General features: G+C 35.6%; 1 pseudogene; it reads left to right on the forward strand.

Moving 5' to 3' along the window:
• The first annotated feature begins 793 nt into the window (after positions 1–793).
• LOC122225421 lies at positions 794–22,594 on the forward strand (annotated as a pseudogene).
• The last annotated feature ends 1,311 nt before the right edge of the window (positions 22,595–23,905 follow it).

Consider the following 23,905-nt stretch of genomic DNA (forward strand, 5'->3'; position numbering starts at 1 on the left):
GTAAACATTTTAAAAAGAAAATAACAAAAAAATAAATGTTTCTCTTTCTGTGTCCAAGAAAGAGAAAGAAAAAAAGAAAATAATTTAAGCAAAAACAGAAGCAAAAAACAAAACAAACCAAACAAACAAACAAACAAAAAACCCAACAATGAATAAATGAACCAGCAAACAGAATGCCACCTGAATGAAGTTACATCTATTTTCCCTTAGAACTGAAACTATGAAGCCCTCTATAGTCCATATGCTAAACAAGTGGAGTGACTTGTGCTGGTCTTCTGGGGGATGTGCTTGGAGTGCACAGTTGGGCAGGGCTTGGTGTAATGGCTCCACTCTCCACTAGGTGGCACTGCTTAGCTTACTGGGGTGGATCAGTGTGCTCATATGCATGCGCATGTGTGGGAGAGGTGGAAAGGGCTTTTACCCAGCTCCCCAGTGGCCTTTGCCCTCTCACCAATCAGCAGTCAAACACACCTCATTCATCTCAGGTCTCCATCCACTCCCTTCATTTACCCTCGGTCCAAATTTTCCACCTGCTAGGTGGCACCTCTCTCCATAGTTTTGTCTCAGATGGGGTGGTGTTTCAACACCCCACATTTCAGAGACCGTTGTGGCTTGGACCTGCACCGACTCTCTGGGGGAGGATATTGTGAGCAATAACCAGGTGCCAGCTTGCCCCAGAAAGTGTTCGTGCAATCCCCCACCAGCAGAGGTTCAGAGAGTATGACAAATCACAACACACAGCCAACACCAGGTTTCACCATACTCTGGCATGTTTGTCCTAATACCCGCAAACATGGCTGCTCTCCGGGTCCGCTGGGACCTTTGCCTGTGGGCAAGCTGTATGGCCTCCCATGAGTGTTTTCATTCTTTCTCCCTCTTTCTCTCCAGCTACTTTGGGGGGAGTGCTTTTCTTGCATGATCCCAATGTGCCTCACTCTCCCCCATTCTCTTTCTCTGTCCTCTCTCTGTGAAAAGAACTCTCTACCGTACACAGATTTTCTCTCATAGAGTTCACATCTCCATACCGCATACCTGTCATATTCTGTGGCTCAAGTTATGCGATTGTGGTGTTAATCTTCAGATCAATTTCCTAGGTGCTCAAAATGGTTTGGTGCTGATCTACCTGCATTTTAGGAATGAGACAAGCTCAGGGTCTTCTTGCTGCTCTGTAATCTTAACTCCTCTCCTAGGAAATAAATTTAGAAAACATTGTTTGCCAATCTAAGTCAGGTTAATAATGGTTATTGGCAAAGAACTAAATAAAACTCCTATTTTTTATGTTTAAAAATACAACTGCTATTTTAAAATCTCTAAGTATCTGAGTGATTTATTGGATTTATTGTAATCAGCTGTGTTATCTCATCAAAACCTAACATTTCAGAAAGTTTGTTTTGTTTTCCAGTAGTCACATAACACTGTTTTTTTGTTTTTCTTATGTTTTCCAAAACTGACCTGAAGTAGATAAATGGACAGATTATAAGACAAGTTATAATATAGCTAAATTAAAATTACCAAGTTTTCTTTCTCATCATATTGAGAAAAATATGATTCAGAAAACACAATAAATATCACCTGTTTTCTCCTAGTAAATAACTTTTATTATAAACATTAAACACTAAAATTTAGGCTGTATCCCTATAACACAAAAATACCTTCTGCTGTCTTCAGACTAAAAATTTGGTAAAAAGCTTTTTATAAGGCTGGTTAAATTCTATAAAATGTAACACTGTTTTAATTTTTAAAAATCATTGGCATTATATAAAATTTGCAGCCACAAATAGAGTGATTCAATCATAAATATAAGTTTCTCTTCTTTTAAATTGAATCTGAAATTAGAGTAGTTGCCACCAAACTAGCCTTTATTTAGATTAGTGTCCATAGTAATATACCCAGCATCTCTACTTAATTAATAAAAAATTTAGTTAAAAAAATAAATTGATGTTAGAATATTTATAAAGGTAAGGTTGTTTGAATAAGGCTAGCCTTTCTTCAGATGATAATTTTAAAGTCTTGACAGAGTTTCACATTTGAATTTTAAACATATAGAAATACTTAAAAGTACTAAATAGTGAATAAAATTAAGCTGAAAAGGGAGGGGGTTTGACCTCTAAATGAAGGAAAATGCATTGGTTGAAATTAACATGCATATGTTTTCCCCTGAGGGTACTATCCTCTGTTTATAGCAGAGGGCAGGAAGCCACAGACTAATTGGTTTAAGTTATAATATGATGGATGATATAGCTATCAAAGCAACTGGAGATTGAGGTAGGAAATACTAGAAAGGGGCAAGTAAATAGAAAATGATGAATAAAATGTGAAAGAAAAGCCAAAGTGAGCAAAATGAAGAATGAAAAAGGGTATATTCAGAGGTAGAATGAAAGAAAGATAGGAAGGTAGAATGTGGACGACATATATTTAAAAAGTAGTACAAGCTGGGTGCCTGGGTGGCTCAGTTGGTTGAGTGTCCAACTCTTGATTTCGGCTCAAGTCATGATCCAATAGGTCATGGGATAGAGCCCTGCACTGGGCTCCATGCTGAACATTAAGCCTGCTTGAGATTCTTTCTCTCACTCCCTCTGCCTCTCTCCCCTTCTTACATTCTCTCTAAAATTAAATAACAATAATAATAATAACAAAAATTAAAAATGAGTTAGAAGCAAATAAATATACACATCAAAACATGGAGTCATCTTAAAGCCAGTGTTTAGTAAATCAAATTTAGAACCCAGAAGTATTCTATAGCTTAGTAATTGCTAGATGGAAAACACACAGACAAGCAGTGTGGATGGATGGATGGATGGATGGATGGATGGATTTTAGGGATCATATATCAAATATATTATAGAAAATCCTTGTTTTAAAGAGCATGAAAAGAAGTAAAAGTTAAAACAAGCATAAAATAAAAGTCAGGAGGAGGGCTAACATGATTATAATCCCTGTGCACTGATGCATAGGAGTAGCCCAAATCCCAGATCATGAGACTATAGTATAAAATAAATGATATTTCAAATCAAATTTAAATTATTATTTCACTGGGCAGTAACCCTATGTTTTCCCCGAACCCTTACAACAACACTGTAAGGTAATTATTGTACGTAGTCTCGCCAGGGTGTTTTTTTAGACATCCATGTGTTAGAAGGTGGAGAAGGGACAGTAAAGTATTCTCCCCCACCCCCACATCCCCTGTGCCACTGAGGAGGCATTTTAAGATTAGAAAACAAAGATGTGACTCCACACAGTTTACTCAGGGTAATTTACTGATAGGATCAGGTGGACAGTGATTCAACTGTGCATTTATTCTTAACAAATCTAGAACACAGTCCACAGATTTTACAGAGCAAGGGGACACATGGAGGGGTACTGTAGTGAGATCAAAGGATTCACATGCATTTCAAAGGGCTTGCATGTGACTAATTGACAGCTAACCTGTAATTAGATCTTGTGGAACCACCACCTATGCATCAGGAAGGGGAAAGACTATGTTTTCTCTCATAGATTTATGGGAGGCCAAAACATGCCTCCCCCATCCTGGCCTTGGCAGGCATTTCTAAGGTATATGTATTAATGTCCACGGGGACTGGAACACATAGACCCAAGAGAGGTCATCTGCTGAACATGAGTAAGATGGAGAGCCAAAGATAGAGTCATTACTGTCAGCAGCCCTACAAATGTAACCAAGATTTAATATGCCAAAACTGGTGTTTTACTTGTTATTATTATTATATGGATAATGTGCAAATGCATGTACCATTTATGAATTTCCTAGACAAAGCTCTATTTTTTATATTTAATGATTATTGTATTGTTGAATATGTTTGGATAATTTAACTTTTAAGCCAGCTAGCTCTGCCTATTTTTGTTTCCACCATAACATTTGGTAAATAAAACTTTGTAGAAGGAAAGGAAATGTTTTCTCTTTGGTGGTCAACATATTCATGATAATGTCATTTAGGAAGCAGGTTAACTTATATGAGATATGGATACTTTGAGTCCGCAGCCTAGGAGGAACTAAACTACTGGTTCATGTGATTGACACCATTAATAATTTTTATTGTGTTTCCTTATTCAGACTATCATAATGCTACTTTGTACTGCATGCTTTCTTTCCTTTACAGTGCCCTATATAGTGCCTAGTGATTCATCTCTTTCCTTTATATGCCCTATAAAAAATCAGGTGAGTTCAAAAGCCCAGTACTAATTAGAACAATTTCCCTATAGCATTTGTTGGCTGGAGATTCAATACTATATTTTCAAATATGTTTCCAGTCTCATGTGAAGGAGTACAATAATCTAATTTTAAATTTTACATATAAAAATATACATCAATGCTTTTAATATAAAGTGTATTAGTTATAAAACAGTCAGATATGTTTAAAAAATAAATGGTATATACTAATGATGATGGTATATACTAATGTGCATTGATGTACTTAATGTAAATACACTTATTTTGGGTGGATATACACAGAAAACTGTATTATTTTTGTCTGTTTTCTCATATATTTGAAGCACTGTCACATTACCTACTTCTATAGACTGCAAACCTCAAGACCTAAGTGTACAAAATTCTACAATAATTCCTACAATAGTAGGGATAGTAATAAATGTATACCAGTGGTATGCACAAAAAATATAATACTCAAACTACATGTTAAAATGCTGAAGTATGTGAAAATACTTAAAAATTAAGTACAAACATGACATATGTACCTATATTATTCAAATTAGCAAAACACATCAAAAAAGTTAAAGATATATAATTATAGTTCTAAGTATTTTGTTGGGTAGCCATTCACAAAGATCACATTCTTTTCAATATAGTAAAACAAACATTTTAGATCTATAAATATTCACAATTATTTTTAAAATACAGTCAATTTTTACAAAGTTTGTGTTCCTTCTTTATTTATGAAACCACTCCATAAATTCACTTTCCACTTGCACCTTACGTGCTACTTCACTAAGGCATATTAATATGCAACTATTGTTTTTTTGTTAAGTACCTGCCTTTTTTAAAATTAAGGCTAATTTTTAGAGCATGTTTAGGTTCTCAACAAAACTGAGAGGAAGGTACAGAGATTTCCCATATATCTCCTGTTCCCACATACGCATACCCTCCCCATATTCAACATCCCCCACGACAGTGGTACATTTTGTAAACCTACATTGACTCATCACAGTCACCCAAGGCCAAAGCTTACATTACAGTTCACTCATGGTGGCGTATATTCTGTGGGTTTAGACAAATGAATAATGTGATATATCGATCATTATAGAATCATACAGAGTACTTCATTGCCTTAAAAATCCTCTGTGCTCTGCCTATTCATTCACCCTCCCCACCCTATTCATTCATCCTCACCCTTTTAAAATGTTTCATTTTTTTTTCAGAGCCAGGAATGTCCTAGTAATCAACAATGTAACTACTATTTATTAGCTAGTAATTTGTCTCAAACAGTATGCTCAGTAAATTCCATGCGATAACTTTTTTTTTTCACAATATCCCTGTGAGGCTGGTTGTCATTGCCATCATCGTCATCGTCATCGTCATCATCATCACCATTATCACTTACATTTATTTAATTTAAAATCAAGATAGTTAATATTCAGTGTAGTCTTGGTATCAGGACTAGAACCTAGTGATTCATCTCTTACATGTGACATCCAGTGTTCAGCCCCAGATATACCCTTCTTAATGCCCATCACTCATTTGAAACATTCCCCTACCCATCTCCCCTCTAGCAATGCTATTTGTTCTCTGTATTTAAGAATCTGTTATGGTTTGCCTCCTTCTCTTGTTTTGTATCTTATTTTTCCTTCCATTCCTCCATACTCATCTGTTGTGTTTCTCAAATTCCACATATGAATGATATCATGTATCTTTCTCTAACTGATGAAATGGAGCCATTTGAAGATTTTTTTTATAACATCCACAAAACCAAATTAGCTTAAAAGCAACTGAGCCAAGATTTGAATTAATTTTCTCATTTCCAATGTTAAGCTTTTAGCCATTACACCTACTTCCATGCCAAAGCACATTATAAACATTTATCTTGTCTAGACAGTGAGGCAAAGTCTGATGCTGTAGTAACTACACATCCACCTCTAAGGTTAGAAGACAAAAGGGATTTATTAATTAAGAGCTTTTTACCTAGCAGGAGTACCCTATCTTCATGGAAGCCTTTGAGTTTAACTTTTGATGTAATATTCTAACCCACTCTAGCTAATAATGCATATATTTGCCAAGTACTGTGAAGTTACATTTAAGTAAAGTACTTTCAGAAACTTTCCATCCAGTTTTGTTTTATAATTTTTTTTAATACATTGAATGGACAGTGTTGGGAGAACAACCTACAGAATGGAGTTATTAGTAGCCTCTCCATCCAGTTGTTAAGAAACTGGAAAATTAAATAAACTTAATTTGAGCATAAACACATGTTCTTTTTAAAGCTATGTTACAAGAAGGTATTAATAAAACTCTCAAGCAAACTTAATTTCATATCTTGTAGGTTGTGATAAAGTTTGTACATTTAGCACTGTTCTAGGAATAAATTAGAGATTCCACTTCTTTTGGAATTGCCAAAAAGTTGAAGAGGAAACTGCAAAGAAACATCAATGCTGTAACAGTATAATCTTAAGGAATCAGAGTAAAAACTAAACAAAGGAAGGGCAGTAGTTGAGGAGTTTGCATAAAGTCTGTGGGGCATTTCATATTGAAATGAATTATTAAAGATATGATGGAAATAACTTTTTTTAAATTATATAGAGATAGTATGTGTGTGTATGTATGTGTGTGTATGTATATATATGTATGTGTGTAGATATAGATATAGATATAGATATAGATATAGATATAGATATAGATATAGATATAGATATATTTCTTTATCAACCAAAGGACACTTTTGAGAATGAAAGGGGGCACTATTAAGAATTACATTGGAATGACAGGCATGCAGTGAGAGTGGTCCTAGGTAACCCTGGATCTTTGATCATTCTACTTGAATGTAAACCTACCTCTCTTGTATAGTTGGAGGTCTCTATCTGGAGTCTCTTCTGTGTTCTGGTTGTGTGGAGTATTTGAAGTACACCACACCAGTGATCTTTACATTTCTGTAAATGTTTTTTTCTTTGTAATCCATGCATTGTAAGGATAAGCCTTCTAAGAATTCCCAACATAATTCCAAAATTAAGCCTCTTTGTTGTAAGTTACAGAGAAAAGTAACAATTTCATGCTCCATATAAAATCCCATGTGTTACCCTAGGAGCAGAGGAGAACTAATTAACCACTTGGTATGTCTATTGTTGGGGTAACCAAGAGTAAGCTTATATGCATTTGCACTGAATTGTCACCTAAATAATATGCACTTGAAAGATTATTTATAGCAGTGAAAAAAAATCAAGTCAGTAGTATCAAATGTTTATGATAAATTTTTAACAAGGGGCCTAGAATTTCAGAGTAGAAATGTATCTTAAAGCCAGGCTAACAGTATTAATTTATAAGTAAGTAAACTAAAGTGTTTTTTTTAAGTTTACTTTATTTAAGAGAGAGAAAGCAAGTGTGTGAGAGAGTGAGAGAAGGGCAGAGAGAGAGGGAGAGAGAATCTCAGGCAGGATCCACAATGTCAGTGTGGAGCCTGATGCAGGGCTCAATCTCACACATCATGAGATCATGGCCTGAGTCAAAATCGAGAGATGGATGCTTGTCCAACTAGGTCAGCAGGCATCCCAAACAAACTAAAGTTTTAGTCAGTTAAGCGATGTACCAAAATGAAGCAAAAAATTGGTGAAGAGCCTACTAATCTTGACATCGCACATTCAGTGCTTTTTCTACTACAGAAGATTATTCCTAATTAAGTGTATTGGCTATAGTCTTAATTTGCTTTTGTCTTATTTCATCATGAGGAAGTATTAAATATCTAAGGATCTGAATGTTCCATACTGTATATTTTGTTAGTCCCTTCCACGTCCTTTTGTCAATAAAGGGGCATTAGCTCACTATGATCCAAAACAGAATTTCCTTCCATTTTATGGTCTCTATAAGTAGAAAGGGTTAACTTTTAAAATTCTACAAGGATCTGAATAACATTGGTCTCTTTCCAGAATTAATAATTCCACAAATTATAATGATAGAATACAGAGTACAACACAGCAGAATTAAAGGTTAAAGCTCAAATGCTGTAATTTCAAGGTATTGATCAATGGTAATTTTTGGCACCTTTGGGTTGGTTCACTGGCATATGGCAAACAAGCACGGTAGGTTAAATATGAATGATTAATATTAAAGTAACTCAGTTACATAAAAAAGTAACTCAATTATTTTAATTTTCATAGATTTACTAAGCCAATATTTTCTTATTCCCCCACGGTTGGTCTACACTTCTAAGCAACCCATTCATTTGTTTGTTTTTGGAAAATGATATTACCTCTAATTAGGGCAGAACTAGAAGAAAATTTAATTAGGACAGAGCTAGAAAAAGAACTATCTTTAAATGAACCACTTGCTGGAAAAAAAATAGACCAAATTTCATTTTTCCAAAGGTTTGATTAACCATCAAATAATACTATTTTAATAATCTTTAATAAGACATTATAGTAAAAACAGTATATTTTGACCACTTTTCAATTCTCAAAGACAAGTATGTTGTACTTTCACCTGACACTTTGAAACATTATAACCTAAAGTTAACAATGAATTAAAATATATTCATATTCTTCAGTTCAAATGTCATAGTCTTTTTCATGTAAAAGTCTATATTTACACTGTGTGTATGTGTGTGTGTGTGTGTGTGTGTGTGTGTGTGTGTGTGTGTGTATGAATACAAAATAAAATGACCTAATATTTGAAAAGTGATTTGGGAGCATTTTAAAGATAATTTCCTTATAGCTTTAAAAATTGTCAGTTACCTTGGTTTTTGATATATTTTTCATGATAGTTCAGCAGTATTGGATATTGCATATTTTATTTCTAACTGTAGTGAGATAAAAACATCAGTATTGAAATTGAACTTACGGGAATACTTGGGACACTTGGGTGGCTCAGTCAGTTAAGCATCATACTCTTGATTTTGGCTCAGGTTATGGTCTCATGGTTCATGAGTTCAAGCCCTGTATAGGGCTCTGCACTGAGGGCACAGAAACTGCTTGGGATTCTCTGTCTCCCTGCCTCTCCCTCATGCTTGTGCACACTATCTCTCTCTCTCTCAAAATAAATAAATAAACTTAAAACATTTTTTAAAATAAAAAAACTTAAGGGAATACAAATATGGGTTAACAAATGAATGCATTTATTTTGAAGTTGGAAATGAAGGCAAAAATATTTTTTTTTCACCTAACCTGGCCCTGTTTATGAAGTCCAAGGTAACTTAAACAGGTTTCATGTAAGTATGAGGGACTCACCCAACTGCTACTTTATTTCAAATCCACAGTCGTGGGCCACCTGGATGGCTCAGTTGGTTGAGCATCTAACTCTTGATTTCAGCTCAGGTCATGATCCCAGGATGGTGGGATCAGGGTCCTCTTGTGCTCGCTCACTCTCTCCTCTAAAAAAAAAAAAAAAAAAAAACTGGGGGTGGGGGCGTGCCTGGGGGGCTCAGTAGGTTAAGCATCTGACTACAGCTCAGGTCATGATCTCGTGGTCTGTGAGTTCAAGCCCCTCATTGGGCTCTGTGCTGACAGCCCTGAGCCTGGAGCCTGCTTCTGATTCTGTGTCTCCCTCTCTCTCTGCCCCTTCCCTGCTTGCTCTCTGTATCTCTCTCTCTCTCTCAAATATAATAAACATTAAAAAATAAATTAAAAAAAAGTGTGTTTCACATCCACAGTGGAGGCTTCACTGAAGATTTTAGTGCTGCTGTTCTTCCTTTTACTACCTTTTGTTGTTGTTGTTGTTGTTGTTGTTGTTGTTGTTGTTGTTGTTGTTTTTTCCTGGAGATGTCCCTGGAGGAAAGTTATCTGCAAGAGTAGGGAATTAGACAAGCCCCTTCCAAATGGACCTCTCGGGAAACAAAGTCTTTGACCTTCAGGAATGTTCTATGATCACAAATCCACCACACTTCAAGGTAAATCTTTTCTTGCAGTTGATAGATTTGTAAATTTATTGAAATAAATCACATGTTAACAAGTAATCAGACTTCATTAGGATTCTTCACTAGGATTCACAATGCTCTGAATGTGTAACCCCTTTATAAAGATTTTGACATTTTAAACAAAGGGATAATCAGATATCTTGGTGAGAAATGTTTTCCTGTTTTATGTGTTGAATAGTTGTTACCAGTACCAATTTCCATTCTTTCATTACTTCCCTAAACCTTTACATGTAAATACATACACGCACACATACACAAATGGATAACCCACAAACATGGTTGTGTATCATTTGACCCTTCCCTAGGTTCCTGGGAGAAAGAGTATTGACAAAGAAAAGATTTAGTTCACAGTAACTAAATTTTTTAAAAATCTCATCATCTAAAGTTCAGCTCAAAGAAAGAACAATTACAATGATGTACTACAGGGGCCACTATTTATATGTTGATTCCTTCTTCAGTAACTAACCAAATTCGTCCATCACCATAAATAGCACATATCCCACAAAATAAGATATTAGAAAGAATAGATTTGAATACTTATCTTTTGAAGCATATCATATTTAAATCAATATCTTCATCTTAAAGTGTTTGATTTTCCCTGATCTTCGAAACTTTCAGTTAAGAAGCACAGGTGTAAGTGTCCAGTCATTCCTGATTCAGTTGAAAAGGGGCATATATTCTTTCTCCACAGTGCCCATCTTATGTATGTCAGAGTTCCCAGAACACTTATATTGTGTTGGATGAATTTGGATAATTACGGCTTTATATTTAATTATAAATGTGGACTATAACCTGAGAAAATGAAATTGCATAGTAAGAGTGGGGGTTAATTTTTATCACCAAATGGCATGATTAGAGAAGCAGAAGTACCCAAAAAGGACTAAATACCAAAAACAAAACAAAACAAAACAAAAACAAAAACCAACCAAACAATAAAAGCCCTGCCTTATTAGGTCTTGGTAAATCACTATTTATTATGCAACCCTCTGACCATTCTAAAAAGAAAGTAGCTAAAATAAGAAAATTCAAAATTCAAAAGTCTTCTATAATACTTCTATATAAATTATATATATGGTCATAGTCTTTTGTTCTAACGTCATAGTTGAGAGAGAGAGAGAGAGAAAGACGGAGAGAGAGAGAGAGAGAGAGAGAGAGAGAGAGAACTGTATTTCTCCTATTGATTCTTGATAAATTCTCCACACATGGGAATTTTGCCACAGAATCTTCAAGTAGGTATCCTTGAGTCTCTATTTTAGAATCTGTTTTCCTAAGTGGCCATGGCTAGTAATTTTAATTCTATCCTGAAGAACGCAGGTACTATATTTTAATTTTGTTGCATCCATCTAAAAATTGTATCAAGTTTTATTCTAGCAAAAGGCAGATCAGCTGATGCCAGCAAACCTTGGTTTCATGCATTGTTAGGCAGGATCAAGTCTATTCTTTACTTAAGGGCTAGAGATGCCCTACTTCTAAAACCCCCTTCTCAGGTTCCAGTAGAATGTCCTGGTGTTCAATGAGGTGTCTCCACTTTGTCTATTCCCATCTCCATAATCTCCCCACAAGATGATGCCTCCAGAATAAACATTAATCACACTGCCCTCGTTAGCTCTTTGCTGCCTGGCCTCCCAAATCTCCCTCAGTGCACGCACAGGTTAGTATCTAGGCAGAGACTTAAAGGAGACCCTGTGCAGTGCTCTAGATCTGCTTATCTGCCCACTCCTTCACCTCTGGTGTCCTTTCTTCCAAATTCCAGCACAGTCAGCAGCCCCAGCCCCTGAGCATCTACTAGTTAGACTTGACTTTTAGGCTCCAATCCCCGTGTCACATTTTGGGTGGTGACCACCCACAGAAAGCAAGGGTGTTGTCCAATGCCTGATAAACAGGTGGTTCATGTGTGCTTACAGTCTTTGCTTTTCAGATATTATGGCAGAAGGATATGTATAATACCTGCCACTCTATCAAGTCTCCACCTGAAGTTGTCTGCCTTTGAGGCTTCTTTGCTTCCTTTTATCCTCCTCTGAATTGTGTCTTTAGCAAAAATTTGGAAACCATGCATGTGTTTGTATTATTAAAATCTGTGATTTTATAACCATGATTTCCCAAACCACTTTAAAAAGTGCATTACTCCTGATAACTTCCATTTTAGATAAAATATTTAACATGATTTTACTTTTTCTTTTTCTCTTCACCAATGGAAGAGGTTGTTTTACGAGCAAAACTAATATAGCTTTTATTAATGGAATTAATGGAATTTCCTCCAGGGATTATCTATAGCATTTGTATTGTCTCACTTTTTAAGAGATTTATATATTGTTTTATCTTCATAATCAAAATCATTCCTTCCTACCATATTTTCCCATTGGTGAATGGTCTGTCACATGAGATAAAGTATGAGAAAGCCTGGCCTAGAACAAGCATTTCTTGAACAATATCCATTGTTACTGTCGTCATAATCATTGTCATCATCATTAAATGGCACCACAATCATCAGCAACATCAAAATTTCTCAAGCTGCAAATTGCCTTTTGAATTCATTTATCAATTACAAAGATGATAGATCTAACTCTTTTGGAAGAAACTGATTTTTCTCTCCCCTTGTCTTTCTCTCTGTCTCTCTGTCTCTCTCTCTCTGTCTCTCAGAACATTTTGACAATTAGTTGGCTATACAAATAAATAATAGTAGTAGAGGAACAGACAAGTTGTATATATATTTTTTGCAATACTGTGATTCTAAGGACTAAAAGTTTCTGTAAGGTTATCTGATTTATGACCTACTTTAGAAAATTTAAGAAGCATCAAGTGTCACTATAAAGTCACTATCTAATTCTGTTGCAGAGATAATTCACAGCATCTATAAATCACTGTGATTAGTTTAAAATAAAAACACAGGTCTTCTATTCAAAGAGAAATACTGCCTAAAATAGGAAGCAATCTTATATACTTATAGTGACTTTGACCATAACACCAAGGACTTTGAACCTAAATATCATTAAGAACTTTTCCTGACCCAATTCTCTCAAAAAGCGTTGCAGTTATGAGTGTGTAAGTGATTTACAGCTGGATTCCAATCTGGTTTTATGTCAAATACCAACCTTAATTAATTGGAATAATGAGTTTCAAGATTCCTAGAATTGGAATGCCATGTCCTACCTACCTTTCCGTAGTACTCATTCCATGTATAGGCTGGAGGAAACAAGGAATAAGTTTTAGACTTGGTATCAGTGATATGAGGAAGACTAAAACAAAAAAGTATGTTGATAACCATTTGTCTTTTCATTGTTCTTCTATAAAGATTTTATTATATGTCAAAGATGATTTACTAAGCTCTTTTCCCATATATGTAAGTTTCCTGGAGATGCATTTGTGTATCCAACAACAAAACTGTACCACTTATATAAAATAAGTATGGAAATTCCATAAATAAAAGTTCAAAAGAAAATAGAAACAGTTTAGAAGTCCAAGTCAGGGGTGGAATATATGTGCAGACTTAAAGTTATGAATGCATTTACATTTTTAAGGAAGCTTAAATCAATTCTCTTTATACCTACCTGTCACAATTTGGGTTTAATTTCTAAAATATGGTGTGAGGAGTGCTGGCCACGTAGCCCTTGTAATACACGTTGTTTTTCCCATCTTAGTGATGATATAATGAATCATGTTCATAATAAATCATTAAAATAAGTTTCTCTGGTGGAGCTCAGGTTCACACTTTAGCATTTGATTCTTTAAACAGCCTATGGATTCATGGGCAGAGAAGACCCTTTTGAGGTTGATGTTGTAGTTCTCAATATAACCTGATAACAGAACATAAACAAATATGGACACCAAAGAAAAGTAGATTTTTGAATGTGGAAACTTATCCCAAAATCTTTCCTCAAATTGGCAAAAACTAAAGCTTACATGTACAAGACAAATTGTACCCTCTGCACCCTCATATATAACTTTAAAGAGATGATTATGATTATCTTCAAGTTTGCCTCTAGTTCAAACATTCTATAATTTTATGAAAAATTTAATTATACAAAATTGAAATCCTTTTTTACTGAGACGTAAGATTTTTTTCTTCTTTTTTTAAAGTTTTATTTATTTATTTTGAGAGGGAGAGAGAGAGAGAAAGAGAATGAGCCGGGGGGGGGGCAGAGAGAGGGAGAGAGAGATGATCCCAAGCAGGTACCACACTGTCAGTGCAGAGCCCGATGTGGAGCTCGAACTCACGAGCTGTGAGATCATGACCTGAGCAGAAATCAAGAGTTGGATGCTTAACCAACTGAGCCACCTAGGCACTCCTCTTCTTCTTTTTTAATGTTTGTTTATTTATTTTGAGAGAGAGAGAGAGAGAGAGAGAGAGAGAGAGAGAGAGAAAATCCCAAGCAGATGCCACACTGTCTGCACACAGCCCCAAGTAAGCCTCAATCTCATGAACCATGAAATCATGACCTGAGCTAAAATCAAGGGTCGGAAGCTTAACCGACTGAGCCACCCAGGGGCCCCCAGACTTAAGCTTTTCTAATAACAATTTTATCTCCTAGAATATATTAGTTGACACAGAGTTGGAATCTGTTTTCCAAAGAGTCTTAAAAACCATGATGAGGGGCGCCTGGGTGGTGCAGTCGGTTAAGCGTCCGACTTCAGCCAGGTCACGATCTCGCGGTCCGTGAGTTCGAGCCCCGCGTCAGGCTCTGGGCTGATGGCTCGGAGCCTGGAGCCTGTTTCCGATTCTGTGTCTCCCTCTCTCTCTGCCCCTCCCCCGTTCATGCTCTGTCTCTCTCTGTCCCAAAAATAAATAAAAAACGTTGAAAAAAAAATTAAAAAAAAAAAAAAAAACATGATGAATACTTGTCATTCTGGGATTTTTCAGATGTAACTGCCATTTTCCAGCTATGGTACATGTAAAAATCTCTCCTAACATATCTAAGATATAATACCTTACAAATAGAAGGGACACAGGGGTGCCTGGGTGGCTCAGTCGGTTAAGCGTCTGACTTTGGCTCAGGTCATGATCTCATGGTTCGTGAGTTTGAGCCCCACATTGAGCTCTGTGCTGACAGCTCAGATTCTGTGTCTCCCTCTCTCTCCTCCTCCCCCACTCGCACTCTGTCTCTGTCTCTCTCCCTCTCTCTCTCTCTCAAAAATAAATAAACATTAAAAAAATTTAGAAGGGACACATAATTTGCTTGTGTAGGTACAGAGATTCTTTTCAAATGATGTATTAGTTTTGTGTTGCTGCCATAATAAATTATCACCAATTCAGAGGCTTAAAACAATGCAATTTTTTTTTTTTTTAATAATTGTTTAGGTCAGAAGTCAGACATGGGTTAAAAGCAAATGTGTTAGATGGCTACATTCCTTTCTGGAAGCTCTAGGGGAAGATGTGTTTCTTTGTTCATTCAAATTATTGGCAGAATTCAGTTCTTTGCTGTTACAGAACTGAAGTCCCTGTTTCTTTCTGGAAGCATCGTTCTCTGTTGTCCACCAGATGCCTTAGCTTGTGCCCTCCTTCCACCATCTTCAAGGCCAGCAAGCCTGTCCAATTTCATCTCAAGCTTTGAATCTCTACAGTTTCTTGTCTTATCATCTCTTTCTGACTCTATATGTGAAAGTTTTTCTCATTTTAAGGGTTCATGAGATTAGACTGGGCACACTTGGATAATCCAGGATATATCCCTATCTCAATATCTAAATGCTTAATCACACATCTACAGCGTTCCTTTTGGCAAGTAATATAATATATTAACAGGTTCCAGGAATAAGGGCATGGGCAGCTTTGAAAGGCCATTTTTGTACCTACTACAGGTAGTCTTTCAAAGATCTTACAGTTCTAATAACTGTGATTGTACAATATTGCTCCCTTAATAATCTCTCAACTTGTTGAGGAGACTCATTTGGTACCCCAACTTCTTGAAGCTCCTTTCAGTAATGTTCAAAGAGATGTTTTCTTCTTGCTCTAAATTCCATTTGGACTAAACTTTTAATGCCCGTTTTTCACTTATTGCATTAAACTTTTTTTGCTTTTTTCTTACTTACATCTCCACACAAATATACTAACATCTATTTTTTTTTTCACATTTCATACAGAATAAATATTGTAGCTATGTAGTGATTAAGTCTTTCAGCTGTGATATTTGTCTATGTTCAAATCTAGCTCACTCAGGTGACTTAGCTTCCCTTGACCCCAGTTCATTCATCTGTCATATGAGGGTAATGATCATATTTATCTTATAAATAATGCTTTTGGTTAATAATAAATAAAATTAAGTGTAATAGAAAATTAGCAAGATTTGGAGAAATTTGGGGAAATCCTTATACCTAATGAGAGCAAATTAATTGTTAATTGAATAGCATATGCAATTAACTGAAAAGTTATGTAAAATGTATACATTCCATTTGATAAAATAGGTTTTTATAATTTGTGGCTTAGAGAGGTCATGCTCTTTAAATTATTACATATAAAACCAGTGAAAGAGAAATAATTAAATCACAGTCCTCTTAACTTCTGTGGTGATAGAGCTTTCTATCATGAATCATCCTGCGTCTTTGATTAAATATATATTCATGTAGTTTCAAAATGTTAATGCCTAAGGTTATGAGAAGTCTAAATTTTCAGTAGTTTTTATTTAGTTTGATTCTCCAATATTGCTCACACTGATTTTTGTTTGTATATTTTAGTTCACGTTGTTTCATAAAGAATTTAAACAGTCCACAATATACAAGAAGCATTTTAAGATAATATTACTTACAATGGTGTTAATAATAAAGAGAAATAGGAATGAAAAATATTTAGAACTAGTAGAAATATCAACTTATGTATAATAATCTGTTTTCCATAGTCGAAATGAGACAATAAATCCATAACCTTATGTAATTGTCCATGTACGTGAAAAATATAGTTATTACATCTTCTAGAATGTAACTCTCTAAAGGTAGGGTTGGGTGTCTGTTTTGCTTTTAGTTGAGCATCCTGCACTTCAAACAGTTCTTGCCACATAATATGTGCTCAATATACGTTTGTTGAATAAATGTTTGAAAAGGTTTTTCTTCTCTGAAAAACACCTATAAGAACAAATCTTAAATTGATATGTGTGGCTTAGGCCAAATACACAGTGGAAAGTTTTCTAATACCTGAGAAAGTGTGTCACCTGTCATCTCTTGATAAATAACATCCACAAATGCTATTTATCTCAATTGAATTTCTGAGGAATTTTGTGTTGCAGTTAGCTTAAGTTTGTTTTCTTGGTCAGTTACATACAAGGCAGTTACTTTTTGGTGTCCTTCTCTCCCATTCTGGTTTTACTGAGCTTTATTCCCTGATGGCTCTGGAGTACAGGATTGGAAAAATTGACTGTTAAATTTAAGGTATCGTTTATGACATATGGTAATATTGTTATTAGCAGTAAAATTATATCCCTTAGGTTTATTAATAAACGATGTTGCCTCTTCACTTTAGGAATTTTCTAACCCGAAATAAAATGAGTTTTTATACACAGTTTAAAAAATTGTTTTAAAAGAGGACATACCTCTCTAGGCATAATATTTAAGTGAATTATGAGTTACTATTTACTTATTTATTTATTAACAATCTTTCTCTTCAATCATGATGGTACAATTTATTTGTTACTACAGGTGCTAAAACTCTAGACTTGCAAAAATTTGGGAATAAAAATAGTTGTGGTGAGGAAGGAAGATATGGTGAGAAGCATAGAACATGAGGCAATAATGTTTCAATCATTCTGAGCAAAGCCATTAACTTTTCTTTTTATTTTACCAGCCCAATTAAAGGAATCAAAGGGTTGGGTTGTCATACCAGAACTCTTACAGAAATTGGACAGTATCTTCTCTGCTGCAAGTGTGGGAAGCTTGTGTGGTTCATTTTGGTTTTCTGGTCTCTATAGATAAGTTGCCTTGTAATACTAGCTCAACTAGTGCAAAGAGAAGAAAAGAATATAAAAACGAAAGCAACAGGAAACCCTCTGTCTTGCCTGTTTAGTCTCCCAGTAAAAAATCATCACATCTATTCATAAACTAACGCCTTCCCTGGGCCTAAACCACTTGTAACTTCACCACTGGATGAGATTACAGTGTAAACCATACCAATTTGAATCCCACAGTTTAATCACAATCTCTCAGAAAGGCCCCTGTCTGAGGAGAAGGGCCTAAAATCTAGAAGTCTGAAGTAAGGGCATATTTGGAGTCTCCAGGTAGACCGTGGTTAAGAAACAAACAAACTTTACTATCTCTGTTTTTCTTTTCTGAAAAGCAAGAGGCCTCCAAGGAGTACAATGGGAGTAATTCTGTCTATGATAGTTTACAGTCATCCAGAAGCCTAAGGTTTTACAATAAAAGATGACTCCCTCGCCTTCATTGATGAATGGCTATAATTTTCTATCGGACACTCTGAATCGGCTACCCTGCCAGAACAGGGAAAAAAGCTCTCTAACTCTGAATTGAAGGTATAATTCTAAAATATAAGACTTTACTGTGCAACAATAACGTATTTTCTAGGAACCCTTGACATACAAGGAGCTGTAGAGAAAAATAACAAGATAGGTATTTACAGAGCACAGGCATTTAGATAAATTTATAAATCCCATTATAAAGAACAAAATGATAATGAGATAAGGAAATAAATATTCAAAACACAGTAGTAAGAAATTCAGTAAGAAATGACCTCCAACCAAAGCTGTCGTGCCCTGAGACACAATCAGTCAAAGCATCTTAAGTGTCTATTGTTTTCTCAATCTTGTAATAAAAAAATATGGTGACGGAGGGCATGCTCCGACTTCTACACAGCCCCAAATCTCACATTCTATTTTAAAGAACGTACAGCATACAGTAGGTAGATATTTGATAAATGCCTAAGTATGAGCATGGTTATTTTACCATAGGATAAATAATACCTCTTATTTTGGTGCTAATAAATTGTCTTTTTGGTTATTGTTCCTTCTCCATGTCATGGTGCCCCTGAGTGTAGTTATTTCTCCCTATTTTAAGGCATCCCAACTTAATTTATTCATTCCTTTTATTCTGAGAGGTTAGCAGCAAAGCTGTTTTTTAAAGTAATATAGCATGAACATTAGTAACTGCATTGCATTTAAGATCTATATTATTTTTTTTAATTCAAAAGTTAGAAATTTGGTCTAATTAATGTTGTCATCTTGCAATTTGGATATGACTATTACACTGTAATGCATCAACATTGGCAGCTACTGAATAATTTGCCCATTCACTGAACAGAAAGAAGCAATATTAACTCCATTTGATAATATACATATTTCCAAAACAGTTCTAATGCTGAATAAACAATAATATAACTGAGATGAGTAATCAAGAAAAATGACTGAGTTTCTGTCCATAAATTGTTTTTTAATAGTACTTTTGTGTAGAAAGTGTCAAGGCTTCTATGTTTCTGCTCAATGAATCCTTTCAACTTGGATTCCAGTAAAAAAATATTTTTCCCCAAAAAATCGGAAGTGACAGAAACGAGCTAGCGCATTGAAGATACCTCTATGGTTTTCCTCCTGTGCTTGAGTTGGGAAATGGCCACTGTGTAGTTACAATGGAGATAAGGCCCCGGAACCGTGCTTTCGGCGTTTCAGGAATTTGAATTCAGAGTTTAATTTCTCAGAACGTTTTCTCCAGGAAGAATTTTAACGTCTCAAAGACTTCACTTGAGTGCTTAATCCTGCATAAAACCCAAGAACAAAAGAAAGTGTCGCTCCAAATCTAGATCACATTCTTCGAGATCAAAGTCTAGATCACATTCTAGTTCTCGATCAAGATCAAGATCACATTCTAGAAAGAAGAGATACAGTTCTAGGTCTTGTTCCAGGACATACTCAAGATCTCATAGTAGAGATCGTATTTATTCTAGAGATTATCGTCGAGATTACAGAAATAATAGAGGAATGAGACAGCCTTATGGGTACAGAGGAAGGGGCAGAGGGTATTATCAAGGAGGAGTTAGATACCATTGAGGTGGTTATAGACCTGTCTGGAATAGAAGACACTCTAGGAGTCCTAGATGAGGTCATTCACGTTCCAGGAGTCCAAAAAAAAGATCCGTTTCTTCTCAAAGATCCTGAAGCATATCTCACCAGTCATATAGATCTTCTAGGTCTCCAAGATCATCCTCTTGTTCTTCATCCCCATATAGCAAATCTCCTATCTCTAAAAGACAAGGGTCTTGGGAAAAACAAACCAAAAAAGCTGAAGGGGAGCCCCAAGATGAGAATCCTTTGAAAAGTAAATCATAGGAGGAACCGAAAAATACATTTGAACATGATCCATCTGAATCTATTGATAAGTTTCACAAATCATCAGCCACATCTGGTGATATTTGGCCTGGCCTTTCAGCTTATGATAATAGTCCCAGATCTCCTCATAGTCCTTCAACGATCACTACACCACCTAGTCAGAGTTCATCTTGCTCTGATGCTCCCATGTTCAGTACAGTTCACTCTGAAAACAAAACAAAACAAAACAAAAAAAACACCCCCTCTCAGCATTCACATTCCATTCAGCATAGTCCTGAAAGGTCTGGGTCTGGTTCTGTTGGAAATGGATCTAGTTGGTACAGTCCTTCTCAGAATAGTCCAATTCATCATATCCCTTCACGAAGAAGCCCTGCAAGGACAATCACACCACAGAATGCTCTAAGAGATGAAGCTAGGGGACGTTCTTCATTTTGTCCTGATGGTGTAGATCAGGAAACTGCAAAGACAGGAAAATTCTTAAAAAGGTTCACAGATGAAGAGTCTAGAGTATTCCTTCTTGATAGGGATAGTACCAGGGATAAAGAGGCTCCAAAGGAGAAAGGATCAGAGAAAGGGAGGGCAGAGGGAGAATGGGAAGATCAGGAAGCTCTAGATTACTTTAGCGGTAAAGAGTCTGGAAAACAAAAGTTTAATGATTCAGAAGGGGATGACATAGAGGAGACAGAGGACTATAGACAGTTGAGGACGTCAGTCCTTGCAGATCAGGGTAAAAAATTTGCTACTACATCTCACCAGAATACTGAAGAGGAAGGACCCAAGTACAAGTCCACAGTTTCACTGAAAGGCAGTAGAGAAAGTGATGGATTTAGAGAAGAAAAAAAACTATAAACTTAAAGAGACTGGCTATGTAGTGGAAAGGCCTAGCGCTGCAAAAGATAAGCACAAAGAAGATGACAAAAATGCTGAGAGAACAACAGTAAAAGAAAGAAACTCAGTCACTTGAGCAGGTAAAGTCTGAAAAGCTCAAAGACCTCTTTGATTACAATCCCCCTGTACACAAGAATCTGGATGCATGAGAAAAGTCTACCTTCAGAGAGGAGAGCCCACTTAGGATCAGAATGATAGCCAGTGATTCTCATCGACCTGAAGTCAAACTCAAAATGGTACCCGTTCCACTTGATGATTCTAACAGACCTGCTTCCTTGACTAAAGACAGGCTACTTGCTAGTACACTTGTGCATTCTGTCAAGAAAGAACAAGAATTCCAAACCATCTTTGACCACATTAAGTTGCCACAGGCCATCAAAAGCACTTCAGAGTCATTTATTCAACACATTGTGTCCTTGGTTCATCATGTTAAAGAGCAATACTTCAAATCAGCTGCAGTGACTCTAAACGAGAGGTTCACTTCATATCAGAAAGCCACTGAAGAATATAGTGCCAGGCAAAAGAGCCCTGAGGTACACAGGAGAATTGACATCTCTCCAAGTGCCCTGAGGAAGCATACTCATTTAGCAGGAGAAGACAGAGTTTTTAAAGAAGAAAAGCAAAAGGGAGATAAAAAATTAAGGTGTGATTCTACTGATCTTTGGCATGACATTGATCGTTGGAGAAAAGAAAGAAGTAAATAATGGGGGATTCCAAGGACTCCAAGGAATCCAGTGGATCGAGAAAGCAGGAAAAAACTCCAAAGGATTACAAGGAATACAAATCTTACAAAGATGACAGTAAACATAAAAGTAGAAAGCAATATCATTCTCGATCCTCATCATCTTCAGCATCACCTTCTCCCAGTTTTCAAGAAGAAAAGGAGAGTAAGAAGGAAAGAGAAGAAGAGTTTAAAACTCACCACGGACTGAAAGAATACTCAGATTTTGGAGGAGTTAGCCAACCACGAGGAACCTTTCATGATGACAGAGATGATGGTGTGGATTATTGGGCCAAAAGAGGAAGAGGTCATGGAACTTTTTAACATGGCAGAGGGTGCTTTAACTTCAAAAAATCAGGTAGCAGTCCAAAGTGGACTCATGACAAATACCAAGGGGATGGGATTGTTGAAGATGAAGAAGAGACTATGGAAAATAATGAAGAAAAGAAGGACAGATGCAAAGAAGAAAAGGAATAGTAAATCTGAAGTGAGATTGCAACAGAGAGCAGAACTTGCACCCACCATTTTTTTTACCTGATTTTTGTTTTCAAATAAGAATGTAAGCATTTTACTTAAATTTTACTGTTTGCAAGTAGTCAATAGAAATTTTGTTTTAAGTCTTCAAATATCTTGAAAAATAGTAGACTGTATGTTGAAAGTTGTACTGAAATAAAGTAGAAAATTGTTACGTACCATAAAAAAAATATTTTTCCCCCAAACAAAAGCAGAATATTACTATGCCAGTGGATAAAACACATGGTTCTCTAATAAAATAGATGAACAGTTGAGCCCATATACAGGATTTATGGGAGTTTATATGGGGCACATAGGGAGATCCTATGTTTATATAGAGAAACAGGCCGGTGATAGATAACCAGGGACACTCACTGCAATCAGAGGTATTTGCTTCGATTGTGTGCTTATGAGGAGTAGCTTGTGGTACAAGACAGATTATTCCCAAGATATGCTTTGATGTCCACTTACCACATCACCCCATAAAGAAGGCAGGCAATTTGTTCCTAATGTAACTAATAAAAAAGGCATCAAAATTTTAAGATTTTTGAATAAGCACTACTTAACAATGTAATAGTGCAGTGTACTTAAATTCACCTTTGAACAAATTCATTGAGAAAAATTAAGAATGTGAACCTTAACAAGGAGACATGAAAGTATAAATTCTTAGAATAGAAAATCTCTATCAAACATAGATAAAAATCATATTAACCATATTTAGTTTGCGTCTCTATTGTTGTGTTAAGAGACTATATTTTATCCTTGGGGTTAGGTGATTTACTCACTTTACCAGTCATTGACAGGAGATTAAGACCTTACAACAAAATCTTAATCTTTAGTATTTAAAAACAGACATTTATACTTAAAGTAAATTTACAATAGTTAAATGTAGTTTTCATTCAATAAAGTTAATTCATTGTCAAAAACATTTTTTTTTCATAAAATTATCACTTGATCTGACCTAAGCAAACATCTATTTCATCCTGGTTCCTATCACAGGATGGATCCTGTATGGAATATGTAACAGGAATGTCAAATTGTTCAGTGACCCAGCTTAATTAGACTCAGTTTTTAAGCCACTGTGGTGCTGTTTCACATGTCAGTGCCTTCAGTTTGCTGTTCCTTCTCTTGGAATGTTCTCCTTGTTTTTGTTTCATGTTTACAACTTAGTTCATCCTCAAAAATTTTATTAAAACTCGTGTTTATTTTTTTGCTACTCTGCTCTCCTATGTATAATTGACCAACATTCAGCGTCTGTATTTCTGTTCTTCAAAAGTGCTACATATTATTTCAGATTTCAAACATTAATATATGTGTGTTCGATATATAACAAATGCAACATATGCTATATTATAATATTTGTATTATGTTTTGTATTATTTGTTGCATATTATACATTTTATGTTTAAACATCATGTATTCTATATTGCATGAACATTTACATATGA

Source organism: Panthera leo, chromosome B4, assembly GCF_018350215.1.
Source record: "Panthera leo isolate Ple1 chromosome B4, P.leo_Ple1_pat1.1, whole genome shotgun sequence".
Taxonomy (NCBI): Eukaryota; Metazoa; Chordata; class Mammalia; order Carnivora; family Felidae; genus Panthera; species Panthera leo.